Below are 11,643 nucleotides of genomic sequence, written 5' to 3' on the forward strand. Positions count from 1 at the left end.
CAGCGATTTTATTTCAAATTGATTCACGTACACAAACGAAAAACAATTCACATATCACAAAATCACATCACAAAAGATACGCATAAATACATTATATCGCGTGCACAACTCAGATAGTGTGTTGTGCGTGTCTTAAAATAGAACGAAGTATGAACTTTACAGATATACAAAACACATATCAAATTAAAAATCGGAATTCCAAACAAGTAGCTTCTTACCAGTAGCTTGTATTTTACGGTGGAAGTACTCGATTATTTTAGTAAGAATATGCATACCTACGTAGTAAACCAGCTCCACACTCTGCCCCAAATGTTTTTTTCTCTCATCAATACATGACAAATAGAAAACCCCTGATAAAGATACCATTCCATCTCAGGTAAAACAATACAGTTCCTGAAAAGATCGCAGCCCATTGATAGCAGAAATGGAATTCTTAAGTGAAATGCCCGGCTTCAAAATGTTGTCTTTTGGCTGTAATTGAAAAGATTCATAACAGCAAATTTTAAGCGCTATTAGTTGTTAGTGTTTGTTATTACTTGTTTCTTGGCCGGATGGGAACGTGGTGGGTGGATGGCTTTTAAGATGATATTGGTGAGTAAATACATGAATACAAAGTTGATGTACCAACGACGACGTTGGTACTGTGTCTGATTGGCTGACAATTATTTAGAAAATAATTAACTATGATAATTAGTGACAGTGCTTATATTTAAACTATATTTAAAATGCAAATCAAATGAATGAAAATATATTGGTTATTATTTGCAAAGAGTATTCATCTCGTTACTTGCCAGCAGAGTATTATAATATATTATATCAATTCATTTTCTATTAAGCTGCCATAACGGAATTACGTTTCCTTTTACAGAAAATTATATGATACAAAATTAATTTATTTATTATCGCCTAAGGCTTAAGATCTTTTATATTCTTTTTGTCTGGAATGTAATTAAACATAGAACGTAATAGATTTATTGATTCTGCAACAAATTATCATTTCATCGTTTCCAATTAAAGAAACATATTTCTACAACAGATAGTGACTGTTCAGGGAAGTAACTGATTTGAACGTTTGTGTTAATTTTGTAGAGTAGTTTCCCTCTATTCAGCAGGCGCCTTACGATTTCAATCGTCGAAAACAGATCGGTTCATTGAATTTACAACGAAGTCATTTGTTTAGAAAATATGGTAAAGTATGACCAACTTTTCGTAAAACCAATATCACGTTGGGTATGCGGATACTTTGATAACAGATGGCACTTCGATACCAGATAACAACAAAAGCCACGCGCGAGAGGTAAGTTCATCGGTTGTTTTTTAATTTATATCATAAAGATTAGTTTTTTAGACAAGGCGAATGGTCGAGTTTATAAATGGTGTATCCTTTTCTATTGCAAAGAAATACATCACGGAAAAATGGTACATTTTTCCCCCAAAAATAGAAAATTTGGTCGGCAAACAGCATAAACTGGATGAACAGTAAACATTTCAACAAAATAAAACTACTTAGAAATATTGCAAGAAATTGTTTGATATTCCAGCATGTAGAGTAATCACTGTGCTTCAAATACTGAAATTTTGATAGTATTCAATGAAATATAAACGAAGATAGAGCATGTTTTAATAGGTGGTAATCATGAAGTTGCGGATACTTGGATTCCCGATGTAGGGCACTTCGGATAACAGAGACTTTAGACGAATTGGGCACTCTGATAACCGAGTTTTATCTTCTTCCTGAAATGTATTTATGTATATAATGGCCATTATTACCAAAACATTTTGAAGTACGAATCAATTTGCATTGTCAAGCCCGATACATTTGAAATCTATGCATAACGTAATTACATACACATGTAAAATATAACCAATGGCGTAGTTCGTTTTCAAAAATCGTATTATTATTAATTTATATAATTAATATTATAAGTGCAAACTTTAAATAAGATTCAAATCCTATTTCTAAAGTAATGAATTTCAAATGACGACCGAAAATAATTGTCTTAATAATAAACTTTTTTTAAGTGGTAAATTGAGATCAAGAGAATTGAAAATACAACGGATCATGTGGATCAACATGACTGTGTTCAACTGAACTTATAGCAGGACTCTATATAAGGGGAGCAAGGGGTCTTAAAGCGGCAAATACACCTCATACATTCTTTGTCATTTGTGCTCATTAGAATCGCATCATGAAGACGATACTATTCAATTCTGCGTTGAATAAGACCAAAATCGTGAAAATTGCTGCACAATTGATGGAGTTATGGCCACCGTGAATGAACAAAAACTGTCACGTGACCCCAAAAGTCAACGTCAGTAGGCGTTTTACGAAGGAAAACAGCCACACCAGGTAGGTTTTTTGTCAATATCTTCGCTGATCGTCCTCTGGCTTTCATATGACCTAGGGCGGGCAATAAGGCATGCATAAAGCTTGCGATCGGTATATCACGCGTTGTGTGTGTTGCTTTGGTTTTCGAGAACACTTCGGCGCAAATTTTCATTTAAGAAGCAAACGTCAGTAGTACAACATACAAAGAGTCGGTGCTTACACAAATAAACGATCACAGAACTATCTATGCGTTCCCGGACGAACATATATTACATATTTCTTCGAGTAAACAAACGAAAATATGTATCGGATAATAAATATACGTTTAAAGAGAAGAAACAAATATGGCAAACGTCAGTAGTACATTTAAGAATGGCAAACGTCAGTAGCCAAAACATGCAAACGGCAGTAGCCGAATATATGCAGGCGGTTCTTCTACCTTTTAGACACACCCATAACTATGTTTACTAATATAATGTCATTTATTTTAACAAGTATTATATTTCTGTTCAAAACAGTAAGATTTATAAGCTTGGTAGTATTTATTACCACGCACACACAAGAACTGCAACTGTGCTGTATAAATAAATACGTACGAAAAGTTAACAAGTTCCTTTGAAATTGAACGTTTATGAACGAATATGGTAAATGATATGGTGCGAGCGCGACACGCGTGTGTGTGTTGTTCATGTTAATTTCCCAACAGTCATCGTCAGCTGTTATAAATAATACATTTATGCCATAAAATGATTACATTACATTTTACTTGCGACTTTATGAAGTTTAAAATCTTATTATTCATTCCGAATTTCTAATTGTAACAAGAAATAATTACCCCGTAAAAATAATATTCTTAAACGCTATCCAATTTCTATATCTTCGAATACTGTGTTTACATTATACAATAGCTGTGTAAAGTTTCCTAACATAATGCATACCGTTAGTGTTTAATCGGTATATTTAACCTGTATTTCAGATATGTCACATGTGTGTCGTTTTTGTGGAGATGCCCTCAAAACCCAGTGGGGGTTAAAGCTGCACGAGGACAGGCATCTCGGCTTGTCAAAATATTCATGCTGCGATAAGCAATTTACTAGTAGAAACGAGGACCTCACCAGACACATGTGAGTATTTGTTAAGTAAAAGACAAGAAGCATTAACTGACATTTGTAATAAGTATCGGAACATATTCATGTTCACACTAATTCATTCATAATGTCATTAACGGGACTATGTCTTTATAGTACCCCAACAACTCTGAAATGAAGAATATAATATTAGTAAATAATACATGATATAATAACGAAAATATTTCGTGTGAAAAGTATCAAGTCATTTTAAGATGAAATAGTTAACACTATTATTCAGTTTGTTAGGTTATACTGTTTAATATTCTGCATAACATTAACAGTTGGGTAGAAATCGGTAATTTGATATGTCTTCATTTGAGCCCGAATTCATGAGCTTGATCCCCGCTTTGGGTTTAAATTATCATCTCGGCTGGAAGACGATCACTCCGCCCACTTAAATACGTGATATTGCGTTCAGAAAACAGACAAGCTAACACCAAAGTGACGTATATGCTCAGTGATTAGGCGACATTCTGCGTGATTGTAATAAACAGAGTAAATCCCTTATAACACTGGTATAATTGTTTTGTTAGATAAGAATGTGATTGACAGCCGGCGAGATGTCAATTCGTTAAACATGTTATCGATTTGTTTTTTTGTTTTAATGCCAAAAATACAGAAATTTTACGAACAGTATATAGCATTTCAAGAAAAACAAATGTTATACTATTTGTGACTTGGAATTCACAAGATTCAAATGCAGACGTAAATGCGTACCTTTTGGCGAATATAAATATACACGTTCCTTTCAAATTAGAACGTTTGTTATAGTGTCTTCATTTGTGAACTTATTTTTAAGGTGCAGTGTGCATGGGTAAACGAAAAAACATGTGTGTCCAACCTGCTCTGCAGAATTTGCAACGAAAACTCTATTAACAAGACACAGACGACGAGAGAAAGAAGAGGCAAGATTCAAGTATGATGTGTGTGGCGCAGAGTTAAAACAAAGTGTGGCCTACAGGCGCACATGCACATCCATAGTGACGAGAAAGTGCAAAAATGTGACAAATGTGACAAGACTTACAAGCACAGAAGTAGTCAGTCAAAACACAGGGCAAACAAACATGTCAATTGAATATAATATTATACATTTTTATAGCAAGTTGTTGCATGCTATTTTATTTTTTATTATTTAGTTCTGTTTTGATGTATTATTGTTCATTGTTACCGGTAGTACATTGTACAGTTAATATGATCTCACATTGTTTATTTTGTTCCGTCCGAATGCCGAGGTATATTGTTTTTCCCTCCTAATAATCAATAATATCCGATAGTGTTGTCAATTCTTTGAATTTGCTTGTTTGATTTTTTCTTTATCGCAGTTTGATTTTTTTTATGACCGGTTGATGGTATTAGCAGTAATTGTTTGGTGATAATTTAACATTAAAAAAGTACGAATATGTGTGTATACCCCAATATCTCAATGCATCCATGCCAATCAGTCATGTGTCACATTTTTTAACCGCTTTGGCAGATCATTCATTTGCTTTAATTTACATAGATATTCGGACGCATTGTACTTTTATATTCCTATTCAATGCACTTTTGTCTTGAATCCTTAAACCCTGTAAATATCGAAGGCGACTATATGTGTTATGTTCTGAGAAAACTGGGCATAATGGATGTGCGTAAAGTGTCGTCCCATATAAGCCTGTGCGGACTGCACAGGCTAATCTGGGACGACACTTAACGCACATCCATTATGCCCAGTTTTCTCAGAACACGACACATAAAGTCAATTGCGTGAATGGCGCCTAACAATCTAACAGTCCTTTGTTTTTTGCGGGTTGAAAAAGTAAATTTTAACTGGAGGGCCAAGTTCAGTTGTTGTTGTTGTTTGTTTTTTCTTTTTGAAATTATGTTGCAATATTTATGTCTTATTTTGTGATTGATTTATGCTGATTATCTGTGATTTGTTTCTACATTGTTTTTCAAGATTATGCTGTGATATTCCACTAATAATCTGTGTGTTTCCATGTTTAAATATATTGCTTGACTGTATTTTATTTTTATAACCTATTAATGTACACTAAATTCAAGGCGAATTGTGCAGCAATTTTATGTTACCTTCTAATTTGTGTTTTTGCATAACGGTTTTATTCGGAGAGCTCCACCCAAGTAGTGTGTGTGCTCGCGCACGTGCGTGCGTAATTGTGATAATTAATTGTGCCAAAAATAAAATAAGTAAACTGGAGAAATTGTAGTTGTTTTATTTACTAAAAAAAAGAAACTACACAATTAAAAAAGTAAGAATATTTTGTAAATCAGATAGAATATTCATACAAGGCAAGTTATATGCTAATGCATATTCATACATACACCGGGATGTTCGCAGTTCTACCACGACACACAACATGTCTATCTAGACAAAGACGAAAATCAAGTGCGGGCTATTCTGCAATAATTATGGGTAGAGCTTTGTCTTCAAATAGTTCCTAACAGTTCACGGACATTTTGTAGTCAAATGCATACACTAAAACGCGCTCTAGAATAAATGTCATAAATTTGACTTAGAAATGCAATGTAACAAGAAATAGTATTTTTGATGATGAAGAGAATAACTGCAGCCACAAATAAAGATAAAGGGAATAACTGCATCCACATAGAATGTTAACTTTTTGGAAACTTAATATACATATCACTTTTAAATGAAAACGACGTTACATGTATGTAACTATTTAACGACGTCACTAAATAGAGTTTCGCGCTAGGCATCTACAGGCAAAAAATACCCGGACATTAATTTCTGCGTTCTGCAGCGTAGTTAAACCAAATTAGTACCAAAAATCATGCTTTCATCTAGCAAAGTTTTTCTGTTGTTTTAGTCGTTAATTCCCATCCTGGATGTTAAAAGCATCTTTGATTCGTTTCGTCGAGCTTTTTCCCACCGAACCCCCAGTGTTCCTTTGTGAATGGCATTTCTGTTAGTAGATACAGTTCCTAATTTGACCCTTGTCGATCTTTCTCTTTTGTCAAACTCATGGTCCCTGAAAAAATGTCGCAAGCTAAATTCCGATATTTGACTTAAGTTTGGCAAATTAACAAATAATTGAAAACTAATAAAAGTCATAATCACGTTTAAATGTTTTGCTACAGAAATCTGAAGAAAAACTAAACCTACTTTATTTGAACACATGTTAGAAGACCATCCTTCCTGCACAATCGGCATTCGTCTTGACAGCTGTTGGTGGATGTCATCTCACTTGCATCCGTCAGCTTGTACACGTGTGACAGATCGGTTCTGTATACAAACTTTCGGGCGGCTGGGGACGCATGTTGTCCGTCGGGGACAAAACCATTAAGTTGAGGCTAAGCTGAAAGAAACAACAAACATCTTAGCACTTTTGACAATATACAGTAATCATCATTGACACCCTTTAAATGATACTAACATTTTAAAGAAAATATTCGAACAGTTAACATATTATAAGGCACAAATAAATAAGGTTACATTTGTTGATTTTTGTTTTTGCGGAAGTTATATATGTCGTGCATTGTGACATCAATCTGAATTTGTAATATCTAACTCTTAATTGGTATAAATTTCATTATTTCCGTGTTTTGCATTAAATGAAACGCCTGCATATATTCGGCTACTGCCGTTTGCATTTTTTGGCAACTGACGTTTGCCATTCTTAAATGTACTACTGACGTTTGCCATATTTGTTTCTTCTCTTTAAACGTATATTTATTATCCGATACATATTTTCGTTTGTTTACGCGAAGAAATATGTAATATATGTTCGTCCGGTAACGCATAGATAGTTCTTTGATCGTTTATTTGTGTAAACACCGACTCTTTGTATGTTTTACTACTGACGTTTGCTTTTTTAATGAAAATTTGCGCCGAAGTGTTCTCGAAAACCAAAGCATCACACACAACGCGTGATATACCGATCGCAAGCTTTATGCATGCCTTATTGCCCGCCCTAGGTCGTATGAATGCCAGAGGACGATCAGCGCAGGTATTGACAAAAAACCTACCTGGTGCGGCTGTTTTCCTTCGTAAAACGCCAACTGACGTTGACTTTTGGGGTCACGTGACAGTTTTTGTTCATTCACAGTGATGGCTGTTCAAAGCGATGCATCCCGTTTTCGAGAGATTTTGAGTTGGATACCTTGATTATATATATATATATATATATATATATATATATATATATATATATATATATATATATATATATATATATATATATATATATATATACATATATATATACATATATATATTTGATAGTGATTTGTTTTTCAGAAAAGCCGATTCTTCGTTATAATATGAATATTTATCATTCAAAATGATGTTTTCACTAATTAATATCATAGCCACACGCTGACCACCTGTGTTTATTATCATATTTTTAAGGGATAAGAACAAGTTTCGGTAATTCGTTTTTAATTTAGGCGAGTACATTTATTTTTATGAATTGCCTGCTTAATATAGCAGTATTCCACAGCGAATTCTGCATTTCTGGTTCACTAAATAGACTGTGTTATATATGGTAAAAAGTGTCGAGTTATCTGGAATCGAAGTCCCATTGTCTTTGAGATGATCGGTAAAAGAAGTGTCCATGAAAATTTGGCATCCGACATTTAAAACATTTGAATTTCCTCAAATACGTTTTTCAACTAAAATGTAACATGTTGTAACATTAATTGATATATTTGATGTTTTATTTCGATTAGTTGGCACGTTCTTTATTTATTTTTAAGTATTAACGGCCACCGGAAAAACTTTGCGAAACCGAAATTTCGCAAACTTAAGTACCCTTTTTCTTGAAGGTTTGCTTATTTGTGATAAAGTATAAGATACAAGTCTAACTTGTGATTAATAATTGGTTATTTTTGCTTGTTAAATGCGTTTTCTTCACTCTGAACTTTATTTGCAAAGTTGGGGTTCCCATGGGATTTTTGTATTTCCCCATGGGATTTTTCATTATCCCATGGGAATTTTGGTTTCTCCCATGGGATTTTTCTCCAGCTTTTTTTATGGGAGAAAAAATCCCATGGGATTTTCAAAAACATAAAACACGTTCGTTTGTGCTTAGTTATCGATTTTAAGCATTGTTAAAGCATTTGTGCTTATTTTCGTTCAATTTACTTTGATAGAAAAAAAATCCCATTTTTTTATGGGAAAAAAAAATCCCATGGGATTTTTTTCTGATTTTTAGAGATTTATTCATGTAACCTTCAGAAACACTACCTTTTAACAAATGATGAGCTTTTCTCGCGATTTCAACGCGTTGAATCGTGTTTAAAAAAAATAAAAAAAATCCCATGGGATTTTTTGTCCCATGGGATTTTTTTGTCCCATGGGATTTTTTTGTCCCATGGGATTTTTTTTCCAATTGTATTTTTTTTTAAGGTATAAGTTTCTAAAAGCTATATAATAATAATAATAATACTAATAATAATAATAATAATAATAATAATAATCGTGCTCAATATGATGAATTTGTACTTTTAAGCGACTAACATTGTTATTCGAGCCGATCGTCGAGTCCGAATGGTGAGTATAAGAGCAATTTACCAGTACAAATAAATCTCACTTGTTTAGAGAACGCTACCGTACTATAAAATAATCTTGATAATAAGTCATATCATTTTTCGACAGAAAATGATAACAGTATCCATATTGATGTCAGCAATGTCCCCTGCTATGATAAATATTGACAAAATGAAAAACCTTGACAATAATTCCGTGTCGAATACGCATTAGATTATAGCAATCAAATTCATATAAGCATTGATAAGATAATATGCGAAAATGGGTCTTATGTCAAATACGGCCAGCGTAGCTCCATTCCATAATGTCCGGTATTAAGTCACGTCAAGTTTCGTGGTCGAATTATAGCATAATAATCATTTTCACATTACGCGAATCATATGAGTTTCCCTACATATATTGTGTTAAAATTTATGTTACACTAATGTGCGATGATGAAAAGGGGATTTCGGTAATTCTACATTCGCCCGCCTAGTACCGAAATCCCCATATTTACGCCTTAAAGGGTCAATAGGTCATCGGTATGAATGGTTTTTGACTTCACATGAATGTTAAGGTGCAAAAAAATGATATTAATTTTAATTATTAAGCACTCTTGACAGCTTTAAGTTGCCTCTCAGTGGGGATTTCGGTAATTCTACACTAGAACTTAAACGCGCGCCGGTACCGAAATCCTGCTATACAAACCTTCAAGTGTCAACAAAATTATTATAGTGTTTTTTTTCATTAGCAACCAGTGACATGTATTATCTCCCATTCGGTTACTTCTTTTGGAAAATAATTAGCGGGGATTTCGGTACTGCTACATTCGTACGCCCAGAGCCGAAATCACCCATGTTTACGCCAATCCCCCATATTACGCCTTAAAGGGTCTATATGTCATTATGTTTGGGTTTTGGCTTTGCATTAATGTTGATTTGTACACAATCATATTAGTGTTAATCATTTAAACACTCTTATCAGAATATTTTTTCCATTATTAAATAGTTTATTAATGTGAAAAATGTGTAAACGAATGTAAAAAAAGGTAAAATGTACATTTAAAACATTGGTTACACAAAAGTATATGTAAATATAACATGACATAGTAATAATAAGTCTTCAGAAAGTATTTTCCAAACAAATCTGATGAAACAAATGATATCGTACTACCTTATTTACAATATGCTATACACTTTTGCAATTTAGTTATCAATGTTTAATCAAAGCATAAATCAGCATATGTTGCCTCTTAGCGGGGATTTCGGTAATTCTTAACAAGCACATAAACCCGCGCCGGTACCGAAATCCCCGCTGTACAAACCTTCAAGTGTAAAAAAAATACTGATTTAGGTTTAAATAAAGGGAACAATAGTATTTTTTGCCACCAAAAAGCACTTCCGCGTCAACAAAAAGATTGAAATTATGTCAGAAACCCAGCTTTTCATTGTATATATTGCAATACACCATCGGCCGCCGAGAGCGGAATACTGCGCTTGGCCGCTAAACAATGTAGATTGCATCAAATTAAATGTCAATTTTCGATTTTATTACAAAAATAAACACTGCCTTTTTATAAATATGTCAAGCACGTACACTTAACAAAAAAATCGATATATCTTTATGTAATGTAGAAAAGTAAAGCGCTTTATATATAACAATGTTTTATAATGTCTCTCTGGTTGAGAAAAAAAAACTAAACAAAACCATGTAGAACATATAATATGTTTTCATAATTAAAAAAAAATATTTAATGATGCACGTGATGTTTTATAATTGATATAAGTTCACGTGTCATTGAACGAGTTAAGGGAGAGATGCGAATTAAATTACACATAATTAAAAACTGATACTATACTGTCAGCTTGATTTATAAATTGTGTTCCATCGCGCCAATATATTCATTCTTCCATGAAATTGTGTATAAAAGCAAAACGATTGAAATTATGTCAGAATTCCTGCTTTTCACATGAAATGATCTTTAACACTTTATTTATTCCAATCAGGAAAATAACAAATACAATAATAGGGGAAGTCTATACTGTGTATTAGAAACTTGTTGTGGTGATCCCTATCTTATCCGCTCAATACACATCCACCTGGCTACTGTACAGAAAAAATTAGATTTACTTCCAAAATGACTGATTTCATTAATTGCTAACTTGTTGTCTACATTTTAAATTAACAACGATAATGGATCAACATCACCGTTGCACAATTATTAAGTTCACAGTAATCTGTACTTTAAATAGAGCCTAATTAAAGACGGTGCTAATAAAGAACAAAGCGTGAATGTGGATATTAAGAAATTAGATCCTTTTTTGCATGACACTGGCAGTATATCATTTTATCTTATATAAATAAGCGACATTTAAGACATGGATAAAATTAAAATAAGACACATTTGCATCTTTCATTTCTTGAAAAAAAAATAAGCACGCAGTCACATATAAATAAGATACATTGAAGACACAGAAAAAAAAAATAAGACACATTTGCATCTTTCACTAAATTTTCTTAGAAAAACATGTGAAACTGAAGAAAAACATTTATTACTGACACATTATTCTAAAAGTCGACTGACAACTTAAGTTCAAAGAGGGATTTACAATTAAATAAGATCCATTTTCGCATGATGCTGGTTGTAGAGCAAGCAATACATTTCTTACTGACACATTATTCTAAAAGTCAACAGGCAA

This window comes from Dreissena polymorpha, chromosome 8 (assembly GCF_020536995.1).
Source record: "Dreissena polymorpha isolate Duluth1 chromosome 8, UMN_Dpol_1.0, whole genome shotgun sequence".
Taxonomy (NCBI): domain Eukaryota; kingdom Metazoa; phylum Mollusca; class Bivalvia; order Myida; family Dreissenidae; genus Dreissena; species Dreissena polymorpha.